Source organism: Ambystoma mexicanum, chromosome 6p, assembly GCF_040938575.1.
Source record: "Ambystoma mexicanum isolate Mex_15411 chromosome 6p, UKY_AmexF1_1, whole genome shotgun sequence".
NCBI lineage: Eukaryota > Metazoa > Chordata > Amphibia > Caudata > Ambystomatidae > Ambystoma > Ambystoma mexicanum.
In genome coordinates this window covers 310,771,906-310,797,418 of record NC_090935.1, presented here as the reverse complement: position 1 = coordinate 310,797,418, position 25,513 = coordinate 310,771,906, and the positions used below count along the sequence as shown (strand labels likewise).

At 46.0% G+C, this 25,513-nt stretch overlaps 1 protein-coding gene across 3 annotated transcripts in view; it reads left to right on the top strand.

Moving 5' to 3' along the window:
* The first annotated feature begins 15,795 nt into the window (after nt 1-15,795).
* The window catches only part of ZNF532 (zinc finger protein 532), a 484,821-nt gene continuing 475,103 nt past the window's right edge, over nt 15,796-25,513 (top strand). For 2 of the 3 annotated variants that reach the window (XM_069627063.1, XM_069627061.1), the window contains exons 1-2: nt 15,796-16,406; nt 17,386-17,855. The gene's annotated coding sequence lies outside the window, so the exon portion shown is untranslated. Of the gene's footprint in view, nt 16,431-17,385; nt 17,856-25,513 lie in introns of all 3 variants that reach the window. The other variant, XM_069627062.1, reaches the window with a different exon arrangement.

Sequence of the window (25,513 nt, the reverse complement as noted above, 5' to 3'; positions counted from 1 at the left end):
AAAAACACCCTAGGCACACCCCACCAATATGCTCACAAGGGCCCGTGTGTGGGGGGGGGGTGACTGGAGCCCAGCCCCATACAGCTCGCAGACCTATGCCTTGCTATGGGTAGGCACACATCACAAGTAAGCAGACATCGTGCTATAAGACCTGGACTGTAGGCTGAAGTGGCACCCACAGCATGGCCAATCCATGGGAACTCGGTGCAGGGAGTGATGTGAGTAATGTGAGACAAAGTCCATGTTTTCAGGCAGCACAACACTACAGGGGACAATGGAGGCAAATCAGAGAATAACATGACTGCCATTAGTATGCCCAAGGTGACAACACACCCTGCCCTCCTTCAGGAGATTGAGCAGTGTGCTCCCACGTTCTTGTGGCAATTCAGATAAACTTCTCTACAGGTGCCAAAGTCCGGCAATACCCTAGACACAAACCGGAGAGGAGGCAGGGACCCAGAGCCTTGCTGCTGGGAGACCTCTGCACGACCCATTGTGCCAGAGCCATTTACCTCCGCCCGGGCAAAGCCACCGCACCGGAGACCCGCTCCAAGGGCCTAGCAGAGCATTCCTGACCCGGCTGACCAGGCCACCCACAGGGGTGTGAAGCGCCCGGGTCACGCCAAACTACACCAGGGAACTGCAGTGCAGACCACATCAGCATGGGAGAACCTCAACCGCCACACCCAGCTATGCAGGGATGGCAAGAGACCAGGGCCCAACAGGGCGACCCAGCTAACCAGGGAAGTTCTAGAGCTGACACCAAAGCCCGAGACCTGCAGCTCCGCTGGGGTCGTCCAGGCCACAGGAGTGGAGAACGTAGCCACCCCCCAGGCTTTGCCCAGGGAGGGAAGAGCAGAACACTGCTCCAAGGGGAACCCTGCCAAAGTCTGGAACAAGAAAAAAATGTTGCGGATTCGGGTAGGCGGGCTATTGCGCCTGGTGCGGGAGGCAGGGCTAGAGGGAAAAAGAATAGAAAATGAAAAGGGGTTGTAATTGTTATTGTTTATTTTTACAGCTCTTATACACAAGTGAAGTGCTTCAAAGCGGGAAGAGAGCAAGGGAATACAGTAGTCATTCTTATGCCTTGGGGATTCCGAATGATCTAACAAAAAGTAACTAGCATACTAGGCCTGACGGCATTTCTCCTAGTGCAAGTGCATTAAAGGCATGGTCTAGTAAATACATTTATTTAAAAAAAATATAGGCAACATAAAAAAAAATACTAGCATTCTCTTTTTTAAAACTTCCTATGTAAAATGTTGAGCTATTCAAGCTCAAAATTCGCAAAAGCAAGCACATGGGCGCATCCATTTTGTGAAATGGATGCCCTCCTGTGCTGCCTTTTGCTTTTGCGGCACTAATGAAGGAAAAGCCAGCCAGCTGTAGTAAACAAAAGCTACCGCTGGGTGGCTTTCCCTTCATTAGTGCTGTACGCGGAGGCCGGGGACCAGAGACCAGAGCAGGAAAGCTTCAGCCGAATCTCGGTAAGTGCTATTTATTTTTTTTTAAAAATAAGCACTAGCTGCGTTCTAAGTTTTCCGGGCTGGAGGAGCCCGGAAAACTTAGAAATAAAACCGCAGCTTTAAAAACGTTGTATTTATGTTTGCGGTCGCTTTTGAAGCGACGGCAAACATAAATACAATGTTATTGTGTTGGAAAACGCTGCGGTTTTTCTTTCCGAGTTTCTCAGGCTCCTCCGGCTCGGAGGAGCCTGAGAAACTCGGAAAGAAAAACCGCAGCGTTTTCCAACACAACCGCGTTGTGTTTCTGCCTGAATCTGCTTTCCCATTTGGGGCTCTCGGGCTCCCCACAGGGAGCCCGAGAGCCCCAAATGGGAAAGCAGATTTAGGCAGAAACAACGCAGCATTTAGCATTTCCCATTTGGGGCTCTCGGGCTCCCCACGGGGTGCCCGAGAGCCCCAAATGGGAAATCAGCTGTAGGCAGAAACACTACGCGGCATGTAAACACAACCGCGTTGCGTTTCTGCCTGCTGTGGCTTTCACTTTGGGTCTCCGGTGCTCCCCTGCGAGCACCGGAGACCCAAAGTGATAGCCACAGCAGGCATAAACACAACGCGATTGTGTTGGAAAACGCTGCGGTTTTTCTTTCCGAGTTTCTCAGGCTCCTCCTAGATGGAGGAGCCTGAGAAACTTGGAAAGAAAAACCGCAGCGTTTTCCAACACAATAACGTTGTATTTATGTTTGCGATCACTTCAAAAGCGACCGCAAACATAAATACAACGTTTTTAAAGCTGCGATTTTATTTCTAAGTTTTCCGGGCTCCTCCAGCCCGGAAAACTTAGAAAAAAAAACGCAGCTAGTGCTTATTTTATTTTTTAAATAAATAGCACTTACCGAGATTCAGTTGCAGCTTTCCTGCTCTGGTCTCCGGTCCCCGTCCTCCGCGTACAGCACTAATGAAGGGAAAGCCATCCAGCGGTAGCTTTTGTTTACTACAGCTGGCTGGCTTTTCCTTCATTAGTGCCGCAAAAGCAAAAGCCAGCACAGGAGGGCATCCATTTCACAAAATGGATGCGCCCATGTGCTTGCTTTTGCGAATTTTGAGCTTGAATAGCTCAAAATTTTACATAGGAAGTTTTAAAAAAGAGAATGCTAGTATTTTTTTTTTAATGTTGTCTATCTATTTTTTAAATAAAATGTTTTACTAGACCATGCCTTTAAGTGTTTCAGGCGCAATCAAACTAGGGAGGGGAGACAAAGGGGGGACAGGACAGCAGAAGTTACTAGGCTTAGTAAATTCAGGTCATGCAATTGTACAGACGGAAGTGTGAGGGGGGACAAGAGCGCCCCATCTCACAGGGTTTGGGTTAAGTGCAGAGAGGTTTCCCTTCTCATGGAACGTATGCTGAACATAGTGCAGAGGTCCGGAGGTAAGTGCAAAGACTGGAGGGGGAGTCTAGGACCTGTGAGGCTCTGGAGGTGAACCAGGCGACCAGTCGGCAAAAGCTGAAAAGAGTTAGGGAAGAGAAGGAGTAGTGAGGCAGGAGAAAAAAAAGAGGAGGTTAGCAGGGGAGACGGATAGAGAAAAAGGAAGAGAAGAGGAAGGTCTTGAGGAGTTTCCGTAACTTAAGGAGCTCTGGGTTAAGGCAGAGAGAGGCAGTGAGGCTGTTCCAGAGGGAGGCACCTGTTGAGAATAAGGATCTACCCCTAAATCTCTGCTTGGAAAAACAGCTCACCTGCAAAGAGTTGGAGGAGGACGAGCGGAGGGCTCTAAAGTGAGAGTATTTAGGAATAGAGCTTTGTAGATAGTGCGGGCCCCGGCCCGAGAAAGCCTTGCAGACTATGCAGAGGGTCTTGAACTTGATCTTAGCAGCCACAGGGAGCCAGTGGATGGAGTTCCACACCAGGGAGATGCGGTCCCTGGGCTTGAAGCCAAGGATAATTATTGCGGTTCTGTTCTGGATGAGTTGTAGAGGACGGAGAGTAGAAGTAGGAAGATTGAGAAAGAGGCTGTTGTAGTAGTCCAGCCTAGAGAGAACCAGGGCTCTGGAGATGGTGAGCCTTTGGGGGAAAGTGAGAAGAGAAGGAGAAAGTGGAGTCGAAGTTGACCCCCAGATTTTTTTCCTTGCTGGCAGGTGGGGGTGCAGGGCAAGGGAGGCTGGCCAATGAGAAATTGGGAAGGAGGGAGCAGGAGTCCCAATGAGGATGATTTCTGTCTTACTGGCATTGAGGTAGAGATCATTAACAGCACACAAAGACTGAATTGCTGACAGAGAGTAAGGAATGAGCGAGGAGGAGGAAGAGGCTGAGTGTAGCCTGAAATATTGCTGCGTGTCATCCGCTTAACATCGAAAGTTACAGGTGAAGGTAGAGATCCTGTGGGCTAGAGGGGCCATGTAGACATTGAAGAACCGAGGGGATAGGTTAGATCCCTGGGGGACACCACAAGTAGAGAGAGTGATAGAGGAGAGAAAGGACCCAAATTGCACTTGGGAGGACGGTCAGAGAGATAGGAGACAAGCCACGCCAGGGCCAGATCTGTGATGCCCACGGTATCACTGACACAGGAGATCAGGATGTTGTGGTTTACTGTGTCTAAGGTAGAACGAGATTGAGAAGAATGGGGACAGAAGGAGAGTTAGAGTCAAGATTTGAAAGCAGGTCTTCACAGGTGTTCAGAAGAGCAGTGTCCGTGCCTCTTGATGCTCTTAAACCAGACTGATGGTCATGGAGACAACCACCAGATTCAGTATGTAGGGTAAGCTGAGACATAGCTAATTTCTCCAGGAGTTTGTCCAGGAAAGGAGTGCTAGCGATCAGGTCATAGTTTGCCAGGATAGATGGGTCAGCAGAGGGTGCACAAGAGAGTGCTTGACAGAAGTGGGGAAAACTCCAGTGGCAAAATAGAGGTTGCAGAGGTTTGCCACGGCTAGAGCAATTGAATCACTGTTGTCCGTGATGGTTTAAGGAGGGCATGAGTCAACCTGTTTGGAGAATGCTTTCATGGGACCTGACTTGTCTAGAGACCTTCTCAGGTGTGACAGGGGAGAGGGAGGAGAGAAGAGGTGGGTGCCTGAGGGGGACCCAAGAGATGTGGGTGCAGGCGAAGGTGCAGGGGTGGAGGGAGCAGGAGGACAGGATGTCCTGTGTTTTGGCAGTGAAATGTGCAGCCAGGGCCAAGCAAAGGGCCTGTGTGGGTGCAGTAGATAAAGAAGCTGCAGTAGGACTGAACAGTTCCTTTCAGAATTTGAAGAGTTCAGTCGTGTTTTTGAAGAGTTCAGCCGTGTTGTTAGATGCCGCTGAGATGCAGGCTTGATATAGACTCTTTTCTTGGAGCGGATGCATAGTCTATATTGCCTTTTTAGAAGGCGGCAGGCCGGTTTGTCAGATGGTCCACCTGAAGATCCCCATTTCCATTCTTCTGATCTGCACTTTCGTTTAAGGGCAGCCAGCTTGGAGTCGTACCAAGAGTTGCACTTTTTTGAAAAGGCTTCAGACAGACCCTTAAAACAGGGGCAAGAATGTCAAGTGTTGTAAAATGTTAGAGAGGGCTGTGTCAGGGTGGGAGTCAGCCACAGGAGTAGAGTAGGTGGAGGCAAAGGCAGCCACTATCACTCTTTTCATGGGTTGGATGACCTTGAAGGCAGGAGGCAGTGAAGGGTGTGCCAGTGCTAGAGGAGAAGAGAAATACATGTGGGAAGAGAGAAAAGAATGGTCAGTCCATGAGAGAGGTAGTGAGAGGGTGTCATGATGCCTACCTCCAAGGAGCCAGACCAGGCCCAGCTACCCCAGAGGCAGACATCATGTCCCAGAGGGAAGTCTCAGCAGCCCCAAGTAGGGGCCCTTTGGACTCAGTCCTGGCGCCTTTGTGTTTAAAGGTGCTTGGTGTAAACTTACCTGATGCAGACCATGCTGCAACTTCCGGGCCATCTAGAGGCCTGAATGGGACTACTTTATCTTTGGGGACTACTTAACCACACGGGTGTGGCCGGAGGAAGAATACATACCTGAGAGGAAGGATACATACCTGGAACTACTTTGAAGGCTATTTAAGCCACGCCCAAGCAGCAACTCACGCTTCGCGTTGTTCTGCATCTAGCAGCTGGACGCTCACCGTGTCTGCTCCTGCATCCTGACTTCTGCCACGCCCGCCAGCATCCTGGAACACCTGCAAAGGGAGAAGAGAAGAGAATAGGAGAAAGAAGAGTCCTTACCTGCTAAACCCGCATTCCGGAGACAATTCGCCGACGATCCTGAAAAGGAAGACATTCATTTTAAAAGCACATTGCATCGATCGCTGCAGCGCCGCATTCCACTCACCTTTACTAGGCGCCTCCATGTCCATCAGCGAACATCTGGATCCGCAACCACATTTCAGCGCCTAGGGAGAAAAAGACAAGAACAAAGGTGAGCTAGGGAAGAGAATAAGAAAACCTTAATTTGCCATCATAAGACTTACCTGTTGGGTCATTCCCACTTCATTTCGGGTCGGTGCCGCATCCTGGCATTTCCGGACCCCGGCCCCTAAGGGGAAAAAGAGACATCAGCGTTAGTGAGCGAATGCTAAGACATTACCTGAACGCTCATTAAAGACTTACCTGATATCTACTGGAACTGCACCTTTCAATTCGGGTCGGTGCCATATCTCCGGCATTTCCGAACCCCGGCCCCTATGGGGAAAAAAGACACAAGCATTAGTGCATTAATGCAAGGACACTAAAGGAACCTCTCATCAAACAACTCACCTGAGTTTCCTTCGTCGGTTCCATTACTCATCTCGGAATCTTTGTTCTGCACCTGAAATGGAGACAACGGACAATTATTATTTCGGGCTCATACTTATAAACAGAATTCTCACAGTACTTTACCGGGAAGGTCAAGCAAACTTGAACTCTCTACAATCCATGATCCAGTGAAGTAACTGGATTACAACGCGCCCCTGCATCAGAAGCAGGATGGAGAGCTCGTCCTTTCAGACCCTAAGGTGAGACTTCACGGGGCATCGCAGAAGGGTTTAGTGGAGGGTGAGAAGGGAGTGGGAGGCTTACACATTATCCTGCAGATTGTTGATACTCCCTTTTCACACACAGAAGAATATTTCTGCGAGTCAGACAAGCCAGATTTGAAGGTCCGGTCCTGTCCATCTTCCGAGTCCTGCGCTTCACCATAGAAGCGGCAACAGCACTCCAAACCAGGCCTGCGCCTCCGTGGGCGTCAGGTGAGCGTAACAGAAAGCGAAGCCTACCTACAATTTCCCACCCGGGCGCTATGGAAACTTCTGAGACAGACCAGCTGGCCCAGCTTTTGGGGGAATTATGGGCAGAAGTACGCTCTGCCCGCCAGGAGACTAACGCTCTCAAAAGAGAACTGATCCTATCTAAGGAAAGAACTGATGACCTGGCCAAACGGTTGTTGCAGGGTCAGGCAGGACAAACTCCTTTACCTAGTTCCGGGGGGAATCCCACTTCTATGATTTCGAATAACCCGGTACAAATCAATCTACCTGGAAACATGCCTTTGGCCCTGCCTGAACGTTTTGCTGGGGACCCCAAGAAATATGCCGTTTTTATGAACCAATGTCGCTTACGCTTCCTATGCAGACCTGGGGCCTTCCCTAATGACCAGACCAAGGTAGCTTTTGTATTATCTTATCTCAGCGGCAGTGCTGCCGATTGGTCAGTTCCTTTGGTAAATCAAGATGATCCAATTCTCCAGGATTTTCAAGGCTTTCAGGCAAGCATGGAAAGATTATTTGCTCGACACTCTCAGGGACAGGCCCTAGACAACGAACTGCTATCCTTACGACAAGGTAACCAGGATCTCTTATATTACATCGCCACCTTTAATAGGTTGGTTGTGGAAACTGGGTGGCCAGAGAGTAAAAGGATCACATTATTTCATCGAGGTCTGCGCGGAGAACTTAAAGACGTGCTAGCCCAAATAGTAAATCCACCCCAAGTCTGCGCACAGTACATAGACTTTGTGGTTCAACTTGATCACAGACTTCAGAATAGAAAAGCAGATCGATCCAAGTTTCAAACCAGAGAGTTGATCAAAACTCACGCTAACCCCAAGAGTACAGACGTTTCAGAACCTATGCAAATCGGTGGAGTTAAAGGACCGTTAACGCAGAAGGAATGGGAGAGAAGGCGGCAAAAGCAATTATGTCTCTATTGCGGAGCTTCTGGTCACTTTCTACGAGATTGTCCGGTAAAACCACCTAAGAAGGTGGTTGGAGCCACTGACAACAATTTAACAGAACCTGATTCGGGAAACGACCAAGCCCGACAAGCCTAGAGGTCCGCTTGCCGAGCTTGAAAACAAACTCTTTGACCTCGCATTTCATCATGCCAATGGTCCTCGTGGATCCGAAACAGCCTCGGCGGTTGCATGCTATAAAGGCATACATCGACAGTGGAGTTATTGGAAACTATGTAGATCGTGAATTGGCCTCCAGGATTAATCTCCCTCTCCGTCCGAAAGCTAACAAGGATGTCATTACTACAGTTGATGGAACCGAAATAGCCTCAGGGCCGGTAACTCATTCCACTACAGAAGTGACACTAGTGGGTCAGGATGGACATCGGGAAGCTATTGTGTTTGACGTAGTCAAGGCCCCACAGTTTCAAGTAATTCTAGGAATTCCTTGGTTAGAAACACATAATCCTCGAATAGACTGGCGACCAAAGAGAATAACCTTTCCTGATTGTGAACAAAATTGTTATCCAAGAAATCCAAATATGGGACTGGCCTCTGTAACTTCCGCCACTATACAACTACCGGCTGAGTACCAAGAATTCCAAGACGTTTTCCAAAAAGAACAGGCCAACACGTTACCTCCCCACCGGTCGTACGATTGTCAAATCGATCTGGTACCCAATGCTCAACCGCCTTGCAGTAGGATTTATGCTCTTATTGAACCTGAAAACCTTCATTTGCGTCAGTATTTAGATCAGTACCTTGCCAATGGTTTTATTCGCCCGTCAAAGTCTCCTGTTTCCTCAGCTCTGTTCTTTGTGCCGAAAAAAGAAGGCGACCTTAGAACATGTATTGACTACCGCGCCCTAAATCAAATAACGATTAAGAATCGTTATCCTCTGCCTCTGATCCCTGAACTTCTCGACCAGGTAAAAGATGCTTGTATGTACACCAAGTTAGATCTCCGGGGAGCTTATCACCTGATGCGTATAAAAGAAGGCGACGAATGGAAGACTGCATTCCGCACCAAATATGGGCTCTTTGAATATCAGGTGATGCCCTTCGGATTGTGCAACGCACCTGCTGCCTTTCAATACTTTATGAATGATGTTCTTCGGGAACTTATCGATGTTTGTGTCATCGTATATATCGACGACATCCTGGTGTACTCCTCTTGGGAATCCGATCACAGAAAACATGTCAGGGCAGTTCTTGAAAAATTGTGCCAGCACAAACTGTTTGCAAAACTCGAAAAATGCGTTTTTCATACCACAGAAGTCGAGTTTCTCGGATTCATCCTGACACCTAAAAGAGTCCGAATGGACTCGCGAAAGGTGGATGCCATCCTCAAATGGCCATCTCCTAGCTCTGTGAAGGGGGTTCAGAGCATGCCTGGTTTTGCCAATTTTTATCGAAGATTCATCCCGGAATTTTCTCGAGTGGTCATACCCATCACAGCTCTCTTACGGAAGAATAAACGTTTCGAATGGACTCAAGAGGCAGAACAGACCTTTCAAAACCTAAAGTCTAAATTCACCTCTGCACCTGTGTTGAAGCATCCACGCCCAGATCTCCCTTACATTGTTGAAACCGACGCATCCAGCTTAGCCATGGGAGCTGTCCTGTCTCAAAGGGATCCAATAACTAACCAACTACACCCTGTAGCCTTTTGGTCCAGAAAATTCTCGGCTCCTGAAATTAATTACGCAATCACCGACAAGGAGTTACTAGCTATTAAGTCCGCCTTCAAAGCTTGGCGTCATTACCTCCTCGGCGCAAGACACACCATCATATTAAAGACGGCCAAAGCCCAATCATCACGTCAACTCCGATGGGCTTTATTCTTTGCGGAATTTGATTTTGTAATCACATATCGCCCTGGTTGCAAGAATGGCAAAGCGGACGCTTTATCCCGGATTGGGATGGAAGAAACAAATTCGAGCTTAGAACCTGTACCGATTATACCTGAACAGAGAATTTTGGATTTGACCTCTTTACAAACTATTGAGGACGTTCAAACTCGAGTTAAACAACTATTAGACTCCACAGCCTTACTAGAATGGAGCCAAAAGGGGTCACACGTTTCCGTTAATAACGATTTACTGTACTTCCAGGGGCGATTATTTCTGCCTAACAAAGAACTGCAAGAACTCGTTATTGCCCATTATCTGGATACATTAATGGAAGGACATCCTGGTATCGCTAAAACTGAGGAAAAGATCAAACGACAATTCTGGTGGCCATCCTGGAGAAAAGACATAAAATATTTTGTGATGTCTTGCGGAGTTTGCGCCCAAAATAAAGGTCAAAAGAAAAGACCAGCCGGTCTTCTACAACCTTTGGATATTCCACCGGCACCTTGCCACACCTTGTCGATGGACTTTATTACCGACCTGCCTCCTTGCTATGGATACAACACTATCTTGGTGATTGTGGATCTCTTCTCCAAAATGGCCCATTTTATCCCTTTAAAAGGGTTACCCTCAGGCTCCATCTTGGCCAAGGAATTTCTGAAGAACATAGTTTGTATGCATGGTTTTCCATCCATATTAGTCTCAGATCGAGGAAGCCAGTTTATTTCCCATTTTTGGAGGAAATGTTGTCAACTGGCGCAAATTGATGTACGATTATCCACCAGTCACCATCCCCAAACCGATGGCCAAACCGAGAGAACTACCAAACCCTTGAACAATATCTTCGGTGTATGTTGCACCAATCTGAAAGCAATTGGAAAGACATTCTTTGGATCGCAGAATATGCATATAACAATTCTGTACATTCTGGAACAGGACAAACCCCTTTTTACACCTTGTATGGTCATCATCCTCGAACCTCAGACCTGGACCCTCCTCAAAACCTGGAAATGCCTGCGGTAGATCATTTGCATTCCACGATAACCCGAGCTTTCAAAGAAGCTACGACTCATCTTCAGCAAGCCAAGAGAAAGTACAAAGAAAATGCTGATTTACATCGAAGTGAAGCACCTCCGTACCAAATAGGGGACCAGGTGTGGCTAGCAACTAAACATTTACCTTTCAAAGGACCGCGTACTTTCAACCCCAGATACATAGGACCCTATCCCATCAAAGCTATAATCAACCCGGTGGCCTTTAAACTCGATCTACCAGCGAACATGCGAATTCATCCCGTTTTTCACGCCTCACTGTTGAAACCGGTGCAACCAGGAACCAGACTGATCAAACCACCAGAACCAATTCAGATTGATGGGGAATTAGAATTTGAAGTTAAAGACATATTGGATTCCAAAGTGTTAAAGTCAAAACTCTTCTATCTAGTTGATTGGAAGGGGTATGGACCTCAGTAGAGATCTTGGGAAACAAGCGACCATGTACACGCGCCGCGATTAATACAAAAATTCCACCGAAAATTCCCAAACAAACCAAAACCCCCGGAGAGAACAACCTTGGGAGGGGGTACTGTCATGATGCCTACCTCCAAGGAGCCAGACCAGGCCCAGCTACCCCAGAGGCAGACATCATGTCCCCGAGGGAAGTCTCAGCAGCCCCAAGTAGGGGCCCTTTGGACTCAGTCCTGGCGCCTTTGGCGCCAGGCTCATATTGGACAACAGTCCTGGCGCCATAGGCGCCAGGCTCATAAAAGATGACTTTGTGTTTAAAGGTGCTTGGTGTAAACTTACCTGATGCAGACCATGCTGCAACTTCCGGGCCATCTAGAGGCCTGAATGGGACTACTTTATCTTTGGGGACTACTTAACCACACGGGTGTGGCCGGAGGAAGAATACATACCTGAGAGGAAGGATACATACCTGGAACTACTTTGAAGGCTATTTAAGCCACGCCCAAGCAGCAACTCACGCTTCGCGTTGTTCTGCATCTAGCAGCTAGACGCTCACCGTGTCTGCTCCTGCATCCTGACTTCTGCCACGCCCGCCAGCATCCTTGAACACCTGCAAAGGGTGAAGAGAATAGGCGAAAGAAGAGTCCTTACCTGCTAAACCCGCATTCCGGAGACAATTCGCCGACGATCCTGAAAAGGAAGACATTCATTTTAAAAGCACATCGCATCGATCGCTGCAGCGCCGCATTCCACTCACCTTTACTAGGCGCCTCCATGTTCATCAGCGAACATCTGGATCCGCAACCACATTTCAGCGCCTAGGGAGAAAAAGACAAGAACAAAGGTGAGCTAGGGAAGAGAATAAGAAAATCTTAATTTGCCATCATAAGACTTACCTGTTGGGTCATTCCCACTTCATTTCGGGTTGGTGCCGCATCCTGGCATTTCCGGACCCCGGCCCCTAAGGGGAAAAAGAGACATCAGCGTTAGTGAGCGAATGCTAAGACATTACCTGAACGCTCATTAAAGACTTACCTGATATCTACTGGAACTGCACCTTTCACTTCGGGTCGGTGCCATATCTCCGGCATTTCCGAACCCCGGCCCCTATGGGGAAAAAAGACACAAGCATTAGTGCATTAATGCAAGGACACTAAAGGAACCTCTCATCAAACAACTCACCTGAGTTTCCTTCGTCGGTTCCATTGCTCATCTCGGAATCTTTGTTCTGCACCTGAAATAGAGACAACGGACAATTATTATTTCGGGCTCATACTTATAAACAGAATTCTCACAGTACTTTACCGGGAAGGTCAAGCAAACTTGAACTCTCTACAATCCATGATCCAGTGAAGTAACTGGATTACAACGCGCCCCTGCATCAGAAGCAGGATGGAGAGCTCGTCCTTTCAGACCCTAAGGTGAGACTTCACGGGGCATCGCAGAAGGTTTTAGTGGAGGGTGAGAAGGGAGTGGGAGGCTTACACATTATCCCGCAGATTGTTGATACTCCCTTTTCACACACAGAAGGATATTTCTGCGAGTCAGACAAGCCAGATTTGAAGGTCCGGTCCTGTCCATCTTCTGAGTCCTGCGCTTCACCATAGAAGAGGCAACAGCACTCCAAACCAGGCCTGCGCCTCCGTGGGAGTCAGGTGAGCGTAACAGAGGGATGTCTGTAGAGATAAGAGCATCTAAGGTGTGGCCAGCGGTGTGCGTCAGGCCAGCAGGAAGAATGGAGAGAGAGTCACATAGGTTGTGGAAAGGACCTGAAGAGTCAGGAGAATCAAGATGGATGTTAAGATCCCCCAGAAGGAGGAGTTGGGAGGAGGAAAGAAGAGAAGAGTCCAGGTCAGCCCATTCAGAGAGGAAGAGGGTGGACTGGTCCAGCAGCCGATATAAGGTGGCCAGAGTAATAGAGGAGACAGGAGAGAGAGAAAGCCTGCAGACCAGACATTCAAAGGAAGAGTAGACCTGAGCAGGGATGATGGAAACCGGGATCCACCCGGGAAAGATCAGAGCTTCTCTCCCTCCTGGCCTGTTATGCCTGGGCACAGAGAGGCTATTGAAGCCTTCAGGTTGAAGTGTGTGAAAACTTGTGACAGAGCTGTCCTTGATCCATGTCTCAGTAAAGGCTAGGACATCAAGATGAAGAGTTTAATGAGGTGGCAGATATCAGAGGAGTGCTTTACAGCAGAGCCAGAGTTATGTGTGGTAACGTGGAGCAGATTGCTGTTTTTGAAAGGCTTACGAGGGGGGGTACAGAGGATAGTGGTCCCCCCTTAGTAAGCAGCAAGAGTGCCTGAAGGGCAGAGGAGCTGAGGCTGACAAGGATGTCAATGCGGGGGTGTAGACAAGGGAGCCAGGACAGTAGTAGATGGCAAGGGAGCCAGTGTAGGAGGGGCCACAGGTGGCCCAGAAGCAGCTGCAGCATGTGGCAAGGGCACCAGAGTGGTTGTCAGAACAGTGCATGTAGGCAAGAGAACCTGAACAGTTGCAAGCGAAAAGGGAGCAGTTGTGAGAGAGCCGGTGAGCTTAGTAGGAGGCAAGGTAGACAAGGTGGGCATAGCTGGAAAGGGAGCCCGGTGGCCGTAGCAACAGATGACAAGGGAGCCTGTGAGGAGGAAAGTTGATAAGGTGAGGAAGAAGCCTATCAAAAAGTAAGAGGTTGGGTCGAGGTCCTTATTCCAGGTTGGTACCATTGCGATAGACAATTATGATGACCCTGGAGTTGGAGAAGGAGGCAAGAAGGAACGCCAAGCGGGTGCCACCATTAATGTGTGAGGAAGAGTAAAGAAGGAGCAGAGCAACCATATGAAGAGTCCATAGGTTGGGAGAAGGAATGACGAAGAGGATATTGGTGAGAGTCTCTCTGGCAGAAGCACTGACATAGGTGTCACCGATAGGCAGGCCTGGGTTGGAGCCCAGTGTGTCCTTCTTGAGTTTCTTCCTGCCAGACTTAGTGAGAGGAGAAGGATAGGAAATAGAGAAGTAGTTTGAGAAGATAGGAGAGATATAAAGCGCCATAGTGAGGGGAACAGAGTGTGGCACACTTAACCAGGCAGAGCAGCTGAGGTACGTGGGAGGAAGTAGGCAAGGAGGGAGCAGGCGCTCAAGGAAACAACTGGACTGAGAATAAACAGTGGGAAATGAAGAGGGCGACGGAAGAGAAAACAGATCAGAACCGAGGGCAACAGGAGTAACCAGTCAGCGTAGTCCGAAGAAAATGCATGGTGAGCACACACCTAAACTCGATTTTTACCCAGCAGCAAAACAATGCAGGATGAGCACACACCTACATTTGATTTATAATATTTTTGGACAACAGTTATTGCAGCACCAGCAGTACAAAGATGTAAGCAGTGGAAATGTAAGTAAAGGAAGGTAAACAAAGGTAGGGTTTATGACCATGTGGAAGTGGGAAGAAATGCCATCTGAGATAGATTAGAGAGAATGTCAGGAGTGGCACAGGTACAGAGTCCTGTGGGAGGTGGGACACCTCAAAGATTAGTACTGGGGCGGGAAGAGGGACGTGGAGGTAATATACATTTTTATATTCTTTTTTAATTGGGTTGACTGGCTGACTACGGTTTAGCTTCCCCTTTTAATAATTGTGCATAACTCATGTTCTGTGGCAGATCGAACGCTGAAAATGGTTAATCGTACCGTATCAAATGAATATCTAACAAACAACATACTTTTTTTGCTTGAGGGGGGCTGGCTACAGGTTATCCTTCCTCTAAATAATTGCTCATAACTCATGTTCGGTGGTGGATCGAATGTTTAGAATGGTTGATCGAACTGGATCTAAGAAATATCTATTGAAATGAATGACTTTTTCCCCAAAATATTTCAGCACCTGTGTTTGATCCATAGCTCTCAACTTCTTGTGGCGGGTGTCACCTGCCTTGTAAACAGCACTCACCCACCAAGCCCATTCGTTTCAATGGGCCTCTCACCCGCCAAAAATAAAATCAGGCGTTTTCACCCACCTTTGTGACACAAATGGTTGAGAGGTATGTTGATCTAACAAAAAAAATGCTTGCTCATACTGGATCGAACAAACATGAATGGTTGTTTGCAAGGAGTGTACACTAGCTGACTACGGATTAGCCCCCCTCCCAATAACTGATTAGAACTCCTGTTCAGTATCAGATCCAGCATTGAAAATGGTTGATCAGACCGGATCTAACAAATTACATACATTTTTGTCCAATGTTTGATGGGGGGGGGCTGCCTACGGGTCAGTCTCTCCCCTCTCTAAACAACTGCTTACAACTCCTGATCTGTAGAGGATTTAACATTGAAATGGTTGGTCATACCACAGAGATCTAACGAAACAGATAGTTTTTTTTAAAAAGATCGTTTGACAAACATATTACTATGTTGCTTTCTCTCTCCTAAATATCACGAATCCCTATGCAAATCAACATCCCACATCAAAATGTCCCTCCTGGGCGATCTGAAATGTTGGCATGTATGAACAGATGCCCATCTTATAGCGCTTTCTTGCTCTGATAGCATAGACACCAATTGTGTTAACAAAAATAGGCGAGCAACGCACTCAGGAACAACCCGTTCAAGGGCAATCAACCATGCCTCATGTACGGGTGGGCGGTATTATTATTATAGGATAGTAGTAACCATGTATTTTACATTGAAGTAGTTCAAATCATGGCGTCCGGGTGTCTTTAAATAAAGCGTCATTTTGACATAGTGGTTTAAATGAATACTCGAGGTTGATTGTGATGTTTTATTGGAGAGATTCCCCCACCCCCACCTCAGATGACTTTTCTGAGACGAGCACCTCGGCTCGGAGGGTCATGGTAAAATGGCGGCGGCACAAGCAGCGTCGCAGGCAGCCAGGGCTACGACACGGATGGAAACGCGTGATTTCCCAACTGAGGGGACGCTGTGCCGCCACTGCAACGTCTGCGGCCTGGCTGCGGTGTGCGTGCGGCTGTGATTTGAACCCTTCTGCTCTGCATAGGAAGCAGGCTCTTCCCTACACCCTCCCACTTTATCGGCGACCAGTCTCGGTGCTTTCCTTGCACACGAAGGAGAAGAGACCAGCTGCTGCTGCTGCGGGCGCCGCGGCCCGGGATGGCCGCAGAACACCGAGGCAGACATGGAAACAATTAATAACACTTCACACAGCAATAGCGGCACAATCGGCAACGGGGGGCACACAGGAGAGTTCAGCAGCAATGGCGAGCAGGCTGGGGGTTGCCATAGCTTTGTAATGTACGGTGACCAGAACCTGCTCAAACCGGTTTCAGGCGGCTCAGCCCCTGTTGAACAATGCAGGCAGTGAAGCTGCAGTGCGGGGAGGGCTTCTTCCTCCTCCATGGCAGCCACAGGCAGAGCAGCTTGCAGAAAGGTGGCACGCACACAGTATGAATGCACTCTAGGCAAACATCACTGGTATGTGGACAACCATTAATAAAGGTGATTTATGTTGTGTAGTGCCTCCCACATTTGAGTTCTTGTGTCGTTTGCAGAGAAGGACACAGCAGAGGTTATGTACCTTAAATTTGTTTTTTGCTATTTTGGAGATGACAAACTGATTTTGTTGTATGTAAATCAGGCATCTCAAAATGAGTCTGCAGTAATGTGCATGTGGCACATTTATGAATTTCTGCATGCTTTCTGAAAACACGGGGCATTCTGTGTACACAGGATGCTGCTGCAATCAGCAGGCCAGAAATACAAATTGTATGATTTGGCGAATTGGTTTTGCTTGTAAAACACCACACATACTCAAATGTATAATGGCATTGATAATCTTAGGGCAATGGCTAAGCCCTCTGGAAAATATCCTCCCCAAAGGTCAAGGTTCACATGGTACAAAATGGTCGTTGGCATGATGGGAGAGGCATGGAAACAGGCAGCACTTCATTTTAGTTGATTTTGACACATGCATGAATGAAACGGGGTGTAATTTGACAGTTGCTTTTGCACTTAACTGTTCGGGGACTGGCATGCTTTTGATATTTGAGACCGGCATGTTTGCAGTGTACACATGACATTTGCATTTTCTTTTCATATTCATGTGTATTTGAATTTGGGTATCACAACATGGGCCTTCACGTTATGGTGATGCCACTGATTACATGTTCGTTGTTTTCAGATTGCATTTTTGACCTGCAGCATGTCCACCGATTGCAGGGTTCATAACACACACTTTGCAATATCGGTGACATATGTTTTTCTGTGTTTAATATTTTCAGAAAGGTGCATTTTATTCCAGTGGTTTCATACCATGCATTCAAGGGGTATTAGGTCTCATTGATGGGTTAAGCATTTTGCGAACAATCAGTGTCACACTTTTAAATACCGTCTGTATTGACTGTGCATTAATACAATACTTCAACTAATATCACATTTCTTTCTATAATTGCAGCTTCACGAATACTTTGGACAATAAAAGCCCATTTTCCGTGTAAGAAAAAAAACCGTGTGTGCTCTTAAATGTGAGCTGGCATCTGCATCTTGTTCTGAAAGCTAGAGGCCTCAGAGTGCGAGAGGGGGAGAGAGCAGCAAGAAGAGAGTGAAGGCAGCGGTAATGAATATAGGAAAAGGAAGAACAAAGGCTGTTAAGCTGAGCTTGGAACACTAAATATTTTGCCTCTGGGAACCCTGGGCGAGAGAAGCTCTTGCTTCTTAAAACGGGAAACTGGAATGTGCACGGTCTCGTCCATTTTTGTTAACACATTTAACCGGCCCTTGCTGCTTCATGGATTTGATAATGGCTACAGCCAAAATGCCTGGAGAAAACATGGATTACTCCCCCAGCGAGATTGGGGTCTTTTTGTTTCCTGCCTTCAGCAGATTGAAGTTTAGCCCTTGAAGCCTCTGGAATTTGTAGACTGGGTAAGTTTCATTTCGGTTGTGTGTTGAAATGCTACCGGCCTTGGTGAACTGCTACAATGAGGGGGGCTTTTAATTGTCTTTCCATATCCAGTAAATACATAAGATTTCGGACAACCTGATTGCCGATATTCCTAATGAATGTGTTGGGGGCAGTAGTGTAGTTTCATATTTTCCAGTGTAAACAAGCTTGTCTATTTGTGTGCATGGGGGGAATCATTGTGTTGAACAGTGTGGGGGGCTTCCCACTTAACTGTAATTAAGACCACAGCTTGCATTCGGTGAGTGGACCGCTTGATAGTTATTATTGATGAAGAACATTGTTTTAATGTGAAATGAGGCATACTCTCTTTGGTAGAGTGCTTGTGTCATGTTGTTGCATTTTCATTTGTATGCATTGCTGCTGTCTTTGTACGTAGGCCGCTGATTGTTTTCGAGTTGTCTTTTATTTTTTGACATTTGAATCCATGTGAACTGTGGTTAATGTGTGTTACTATGTGAGATTTGCAGTTTAGTATTTTAACATGTAAACCTGTATATCGTTTGATAGACCCGTGAGTTATTTTCTAAGCAGTTGATACGCCTGTAACGTTACATTCTGTACATGTATGTACATGACTACATTCAGGGCGCGTAGAAAATGGCAGTAATGGCTCCAGGGCCTGTTGTTTACTGCTGGTGTTGCAAGGACATGCAGGCCCTGTCTGGCAGAGCGTTTTCCCCTTCACAGTGAGAACCTGCAGCATTTCATAGCAAATAAAGCATGGCACCGAATAACTACAGCCTGGATGGATGCAGCAGTAACTAGTTTTGGTTTCATACTGTAACTAAAGTTAGGTGCATACATGTAAAAATAATATTTGAATCAGTCGGTGATAAGATGCCATCACCAAATCACAACAGGATTGCATGAGCAATGAATGCTTTAGGGCTCCGGTGTAAATCCTTCTGCCTGGTCTGAGTATTTGTTCGTGTCAAATGCAACATTCTCATGAGATTGTTGCCCTCGATGTGTAGCTTTGCATCTGGTTTGCTAGTTGAGGAACTTCAGTAGCATAACTTCTTATGATTTGACTGTTTGCTTTGAACCTATTTTCACTTAGCTTGCAATCATACATGTCACTTAGCTTGCAATCATACATGTGTGGACAGTCTATCATGCAGTTTTGATTGGGTAGGGAAGGTATGCAAAGGATGACTATGGATAGCTACTGAAGCAATTCTTGCTGCTTCGCTGTTGTCTGGGTGGTAAAAGCCATATTGGGAATTAAATGGTTTGTATTTGGTAGCTTGATTGGAAATGAATAACTAACATGTGCGGCAGGCTGCTTACTGCTGTCTGCTTGTGGTTTCCTGAACACGGATGTACCCACATCATTGCTTGTGTATGAGTGGCCTGATCTTTAGTTCAGCATCCTTGTTGGGCCACAGCAGTAGCAACAGAAGTAGGCAAGCAATTGGTACTCAAAGAGACTGCAGCTGAATGGAAGAGGGAATAACCGCCTCTATTTCTCTATGCTATGGTACGTGTTTAAAAGGGAGAGGCAAATGCAAATCGTATGGCGTCGAGGCTTGCAAGCCTCAAGAACGCAACTCTCTGTTGCTATTGTGATTCAAGCTCGGCGCCGGTTGAGAGCATCTTGAGTTTGTCATCCAGAGGGAGAGCTCCAGGACAATCATTTGGAAACTGCACTGAGAGGACCTGGTTAGCTGCTATTTTGGGGGTGGGCGGTGTGTTGCTCGGTTAGTCTGTTGTGTTTGTAGGCAGTTACTGACATGTGCAAAGGTTGGATGTCTGAGTAATGTACGCTGTAAATAGATGAAGAAGCAAATTTAGTGAGGGGGGAAAGGTTAGGTGATCATTATCTTTTTGGTTCAGGACTGATGTACCTGTGCTGTTGAGGATTTTATTTGCTTCCGTTAGCGATTGATCTTACTGTCCCATTTTGATTCAAAAGATGAAGGGGGACTGACCTAAAGTAGTCCACACTCCTGCCATTCTTTGCTGGTACATTGGCCAATTACCCGCTTATGAGAAAAACTGTCTTGATTCCTTTTTTGTTTATCTACTTGGTTTAAAACAAACCTTACACAATACATTGTTCAATCTATAAAATTAATTTATCATAATATTCTTTGAACTATTTAAAAAATAAATTCAACTTCATAACCAATACAATCCCGGGTATTCTAAATACAGTTCCTCTTTCAATAATGTATATACATTGATATTAAAATTTGTAGCAAAAATATCAACGAGATTTGGCTACCATGCCTCATTCTCAGTTGTATACACGTCTTTTAAACTAATTTTTCTGCAATCCCATAGTAGCATTATATTCCATCGTCCAATGTTTCATCGTTTCGATTTTCCTATAAGTAAAACACAATCTACATGTACAGCATTGCTTAGGTAAACTGTGGCGAGGGCCCATCACTTCAGGAGTTGGGATTAGATTTTAAACTGCCCTGTGGTATAGTGCTGTACTCAACCAGGAAAGACATTTTTCTCGAGGGTTCAGTTCCCCGGAGTAACAGAAGTTTAAGATAGTCTACTTCAGTCTTAATATTACACTGCAAATCACTGTCCCATAATTTTTCAAGATTGTACTTTTATTAATGGAATGTCTGGTGCTATACCCAAATCAAAGATATTTCAGAATATATTTAGTCACTACGGTTGGGGTTTTGTTTGTGTCAAATGACTGTAATACAGCTAATCCTTAGCTTGCCCAATTTTATGATACAAGGCCAATTTCCTCTATTTCACCGTTGTACTTTTGTAGATCAGGCCCAGCTACAAACCATATGATGGACATCGGATATGAGGATGGTAGTCTCAAAAGAGATTTTGAGATACAACCCACCACGATCACTCCTCATTTATAGTCTATCTTCCCATACTTAATCTCTAAACTATATAAAAGATAAGGAACTGTTTTAGTTATATAGAAGTGGATGAATGGAATGTAAGAAAAAATCCCATATTTCTGATGGATTTTGTCCATTTCGGTAAATATTGCCATGGGTTTAACTTTAAGTTTCTGCTACAAAGCTAGCTTTAATCTTTCAGTTTAAAGGGAAAGGCTGAGAGAGACCAAATGCTCTACCTTCTCTAGGCAATTCTGCATCATTCTCCAGACAAAATATTGCCTATGTTTCTTATTTGTAAATCCAAATTATTTTAGTTTTTAGATTATTTATCTTAAACTGAGGATTTGCACTGTTCCTCTTAATTAATTGGCTATATTTTTGGGGATATTTTAATGGTTTTGCTCTAACCACAAGGATTTGGGTGTAAACGAGCTCCTAATCATCCACACCAACCAAATATTGGAGCAAACCAAGGTGCACAAAGAAACCACCTTTTATTTACTCGATTCGGCCAGTAGAAGGTCCACAGACGTTCTGAATTACTTCCTGGTAACCCAGGGGTTATAAACTAAACAAATTACTTCGTCATATTTATAACCCAATATTCACAAGCTACCATTGGTTATTAAAATCTCCTATATTGTTACATACAATACTTCTAATTAGATAATCATTACCTTTGAGCCTGCCCATGGTCCCACCCCCTACTATGCAAGACGTAATTTCTCAGGCATCATCGGACCGTGTTGTAACTGGTTGGCATCGCATCATGCTGACATAGTTATAATATTGGTGCCTGTTACTCATGTGACCTTGGGTGTTACACTTATCCACAACAGTCCAAATAACTTTTGGTGGGAAAAGAGAGATCGAAACTTTGCCCTGGCCCAAAAAATCTATCAAACTCACTCCCATCTCAGCTTTACACGCCAGGCCCCAATCTCTGTTTGCTCAACCTTGGACCGCTCGTCCTGTACTCCCTTTGAAACATACTGCTGCTTGCAGGAGTTTGATCTAATTAGGTCATAACTTGTACGCTTATTCATTGTAATGTGAGGCCAGTGAATGAGACCTTCTGTTTTCTATTTATTCAACCTGTTAATATGTTCTTAGTGTGCGGAACTGCTTTCACCATCGGAGGCACTGTGGGTATATCTTGCTAGTGCATTATTGGCAACGTTACTTACTACGTGCACCTAGCGATTGGAACTTATTTCAGCCTGCTAGCAACAAAACTATCTTAATTTTGCTTGTCTAAACTGGAACCATGAGAAAGGCCTGTTTGTGCAGTTTCAGCTATCCCCCCTTTCTCTCAGCCGTTGCACCTTCCGTCGCCTGGACTTCATCATGGACCATAATGCAGTTCTTTCTTAACCGTGTGCTGTGCAGGGCCTTGTGACAGGAAACATTTGATCTTCTCTTGCCATTTAGTACACAAATCGAAGTGGTCATACAGGACATTTTCATGAAATATTAGCGTTGAACATGGCTAAATCTAGTGACAGGCTACAAACACCGAAAATCTGCACCCTCCATAAATTTAAAAAAAATGACACCTACACAGAAAGATGTTACTTCAGTTACAAAGGCAAAAGTAATGTCCAAGTAACAAAAAATTACACCTCGTCATTAAAAAAAAAAAAGACCAAAAGAACATGCAAAGTGCTACACAAAGCGATGTGGTGAAACATGACACTTTAAAGCAGAAATAGTACCGTTGAACAAGTGTAAGTCTAGTCATCGCCTGCAAACGCGGACAATCTACACTCTTGGTAAGTGAAAAAAAATGAGAACTGCACATTCAGATAATACTTCAGTTAGATTATCAAAATTATTATTCTGCTAATAACAAATTTAAAGTCGGTCCGGTGTAGAGTCGTCAAAATTAAACTTACATGATATTTACCGCCTCCATTGGTTTTAGATAAAGCCAGACAGCAACGGATTTCCACCAAAGTTTCTGCGTGAACTGATATTTCATGTGCCTTACAAGCATTTTTGAAACATAACCTTATCAAATAGTATTTTTTAGCAAACTCTCACTCCCTGCAATGTGGCTTATTTTTCCCTTTTGCTCAAAGGTCAAAACAATTGACCCATATGGGTTTAGTGGAATGCGTGGGCTACCGAGCTCGCAACGAAAAAAGCACATCAAGTGACCTTCACTCAGAATGCAAGTACATTCTCACTTTGCAACAACATATGAGAACCGCGACTCCCATACACGTGCAGCACCCCTGTTTCCATCAAACAGTGCAGGTGGCTGGCTCAGATTTCAAACTGTAGGACGCCAGTATGTGACTGCAATAGTATTCTAAATACGTTTTAACACAGACGCAGTATGTCTTGGCCGTATATTGTACATGAACTTCCAATTTACCGTATGGCTTTGGTGACACTAAAACACCACTGTTTGACTTCCTGCTTCCGCATCCCATCCCACCCTCATTGATGCTCACCTTCCGAAACAGTATTTTATAAGTGAAAGAAGTGCAATACTCTCTTGTTTTATGTGTTACCACCGATATCGACGAACAGAAAATGGCGGACGCAGCGAAACAATCTGACGCACTTGATGCTGTTCCACAACCAATGAGTGAATGTGTCACATGTCCGTGGACATGATGCTACAGAGTAGCCAATCCATTTCTTGTCTGCGGAGCGAACGGGACATGGAAGTGTGACCGCAGAGCGGACATAGATATCGCAAATTCTTTCAGACATACTTTTTGATCGTTTTAAAGGAAACTACTGGACGGATTGTCACCAAATTTACAAAAGCAGGCTTTCGGGACCAAGCTCCTGCCCCTGCCACAAATTAGGTGACAATCCGTCCAGCGGTTTGGCCTGTAGCCGTGCGCGAAGTTATTCCCCCATTCAGTCTATGTGAAAAAAAGATGTTTTGGGACCCTCCGCCCTATAATCCCTCCTGGACCAAACCTCACAAATTCAGAGTGGCCCATATACTTTTTTTGCAAAGTTTTCCGAGGATTCGTCCAGGGAGAGCGGAGTTATAAGCCACCCAAAAAGTGCTCTTCCTATGGAAACAGCAACTTAACCATAACGTGTAATATATATATAATATCCTACATAACTGTGCATACCACCCATTTACTACATTCTCTCTCTGTGTATTCAGCAACCTAACCCTCCCTATAATATAACAAACTAGCTCCCACCAATTTGGCAAAATGAAATCTATTGTACTTGTTTTACATTCTACATGGCAGTGGCATACACAAAATAACACCTGTTTTCTAGTTTTCTTATTCTATGTGTTTGCTCTCATTTGCAAACAGGCAGAGGTGTAGTCTTGCGTGTCACTGGTCTTCTCTCCACCATCACATGAGCATTGCATTTCAGTTTGGTTCAGGGAAAGAATTAGCTTCCACAGCGTTTACAGTTGAAATTCGGCACGATTACTAGGGCAGTATTGCTGGAACGAAGTTCAGAAAAAAAGTTAAAACCTTTCTGTTTAATGATATGGCATTTATAACTCGCATATACACAAGTGTTTCAAGACGCAACGAGGCAAGGGAGGGGTGGGCAGAGGGAAGACAGACAACGATCTTACTAGGCCAGGTGAACATCGAGATCGCGCAAGTGCAGGGGAAGGGGGAGGGGAAAAGTGCAGAGGGGATTGGGGAGGGGGCAGTGCAGCACATGGGATCGACCGTAAAAATAAATAGAATAAATAAAAGCAATAAGTAAAAGGTGCGGCCCGCTGGTGGCAAGTGCAGACATTGGGTGTCAAGTGTTGGTAGGGGACTGTAGGGATACAGAAAACAGTCCTCAAGAGCAGAGGTTTCTAAGGAGGCAGTGCAGGTGTGCAACTGGCGGGGGGGACTGGGCCCTGAGGTCAGAGGGTAGCCAGGTGACCAGTGCAGGTTCAGCCAGGAGTTCAGCAGGGGAGAGGAAGAGAGAAAGCAGAAGCAAAGAGAAGGGTTTTGAGGTGCTTAAGGAACCGGATATGGTTCTCCTCAAGTTTCAGGGAGGCAGTTCAGAGGGAGGCCCCAGCCGAAGAAAGAGATCTACCACCAACTCGTTGCTTGGAGAAGTGACTGGCCCTGAGGGAGTTGGAGGCGGATGAGCGAAGGACGATATTTAAGAAGAGAGAGGTGAAGATATTGAGGCCCCAGAAGGCTTTGTGGACAATGCAGAGGGTTTGAACTTAATCCTTGCAGCCACTGGGAGCCAATGTAGAGATTTCAATCCTGGAGAGATACGATCCCTGGGCTTGAGGCCAAGGACCAGTCTCACAGTCATGTACTGGATGAGTTGCAGAGGGCGGAGAGTAGAAGCAGGCAGATTAGAGGCTGTTGCAGTAGTCCAGCCTAGAGAGAACCAGAGCTCTGGAGACAGTGAGCTTCTGGGGGAAGGAGAGGAGAGGAAAGGAAGAATACCTCTGAGGAGGTGCAGCTGGTAGTGTGACTTCTTGGAGACGTCAGAGATGGGAGGAGAGAAGTAGAGTGTGGAGTCGAAGATTACCCCAAGATTTTTAGCCTCACAGGTGGGAGCAGGAAGAGGACCGAGAGAACTTCCAATTCTTTTGTCAGATGCATGAAGTTCGAGTGCTGTGAAAAATGTGGTTATTAGCGCCAGTTCGAATAAACATAAACAAAGGGTTCTTAATGGTTTGTAGTGGAGGAATCTCCTTGTGATGGATTCTCGCCTTCTGCCAATGAAGGTGTTATGGGAAATGCAGAGTTTGGAAGTCAATCATATATTTTCCAGTTTCTTTTTATTGCATTTGGAACGTTATCAAAACCCATTAAAACACCCCGAAG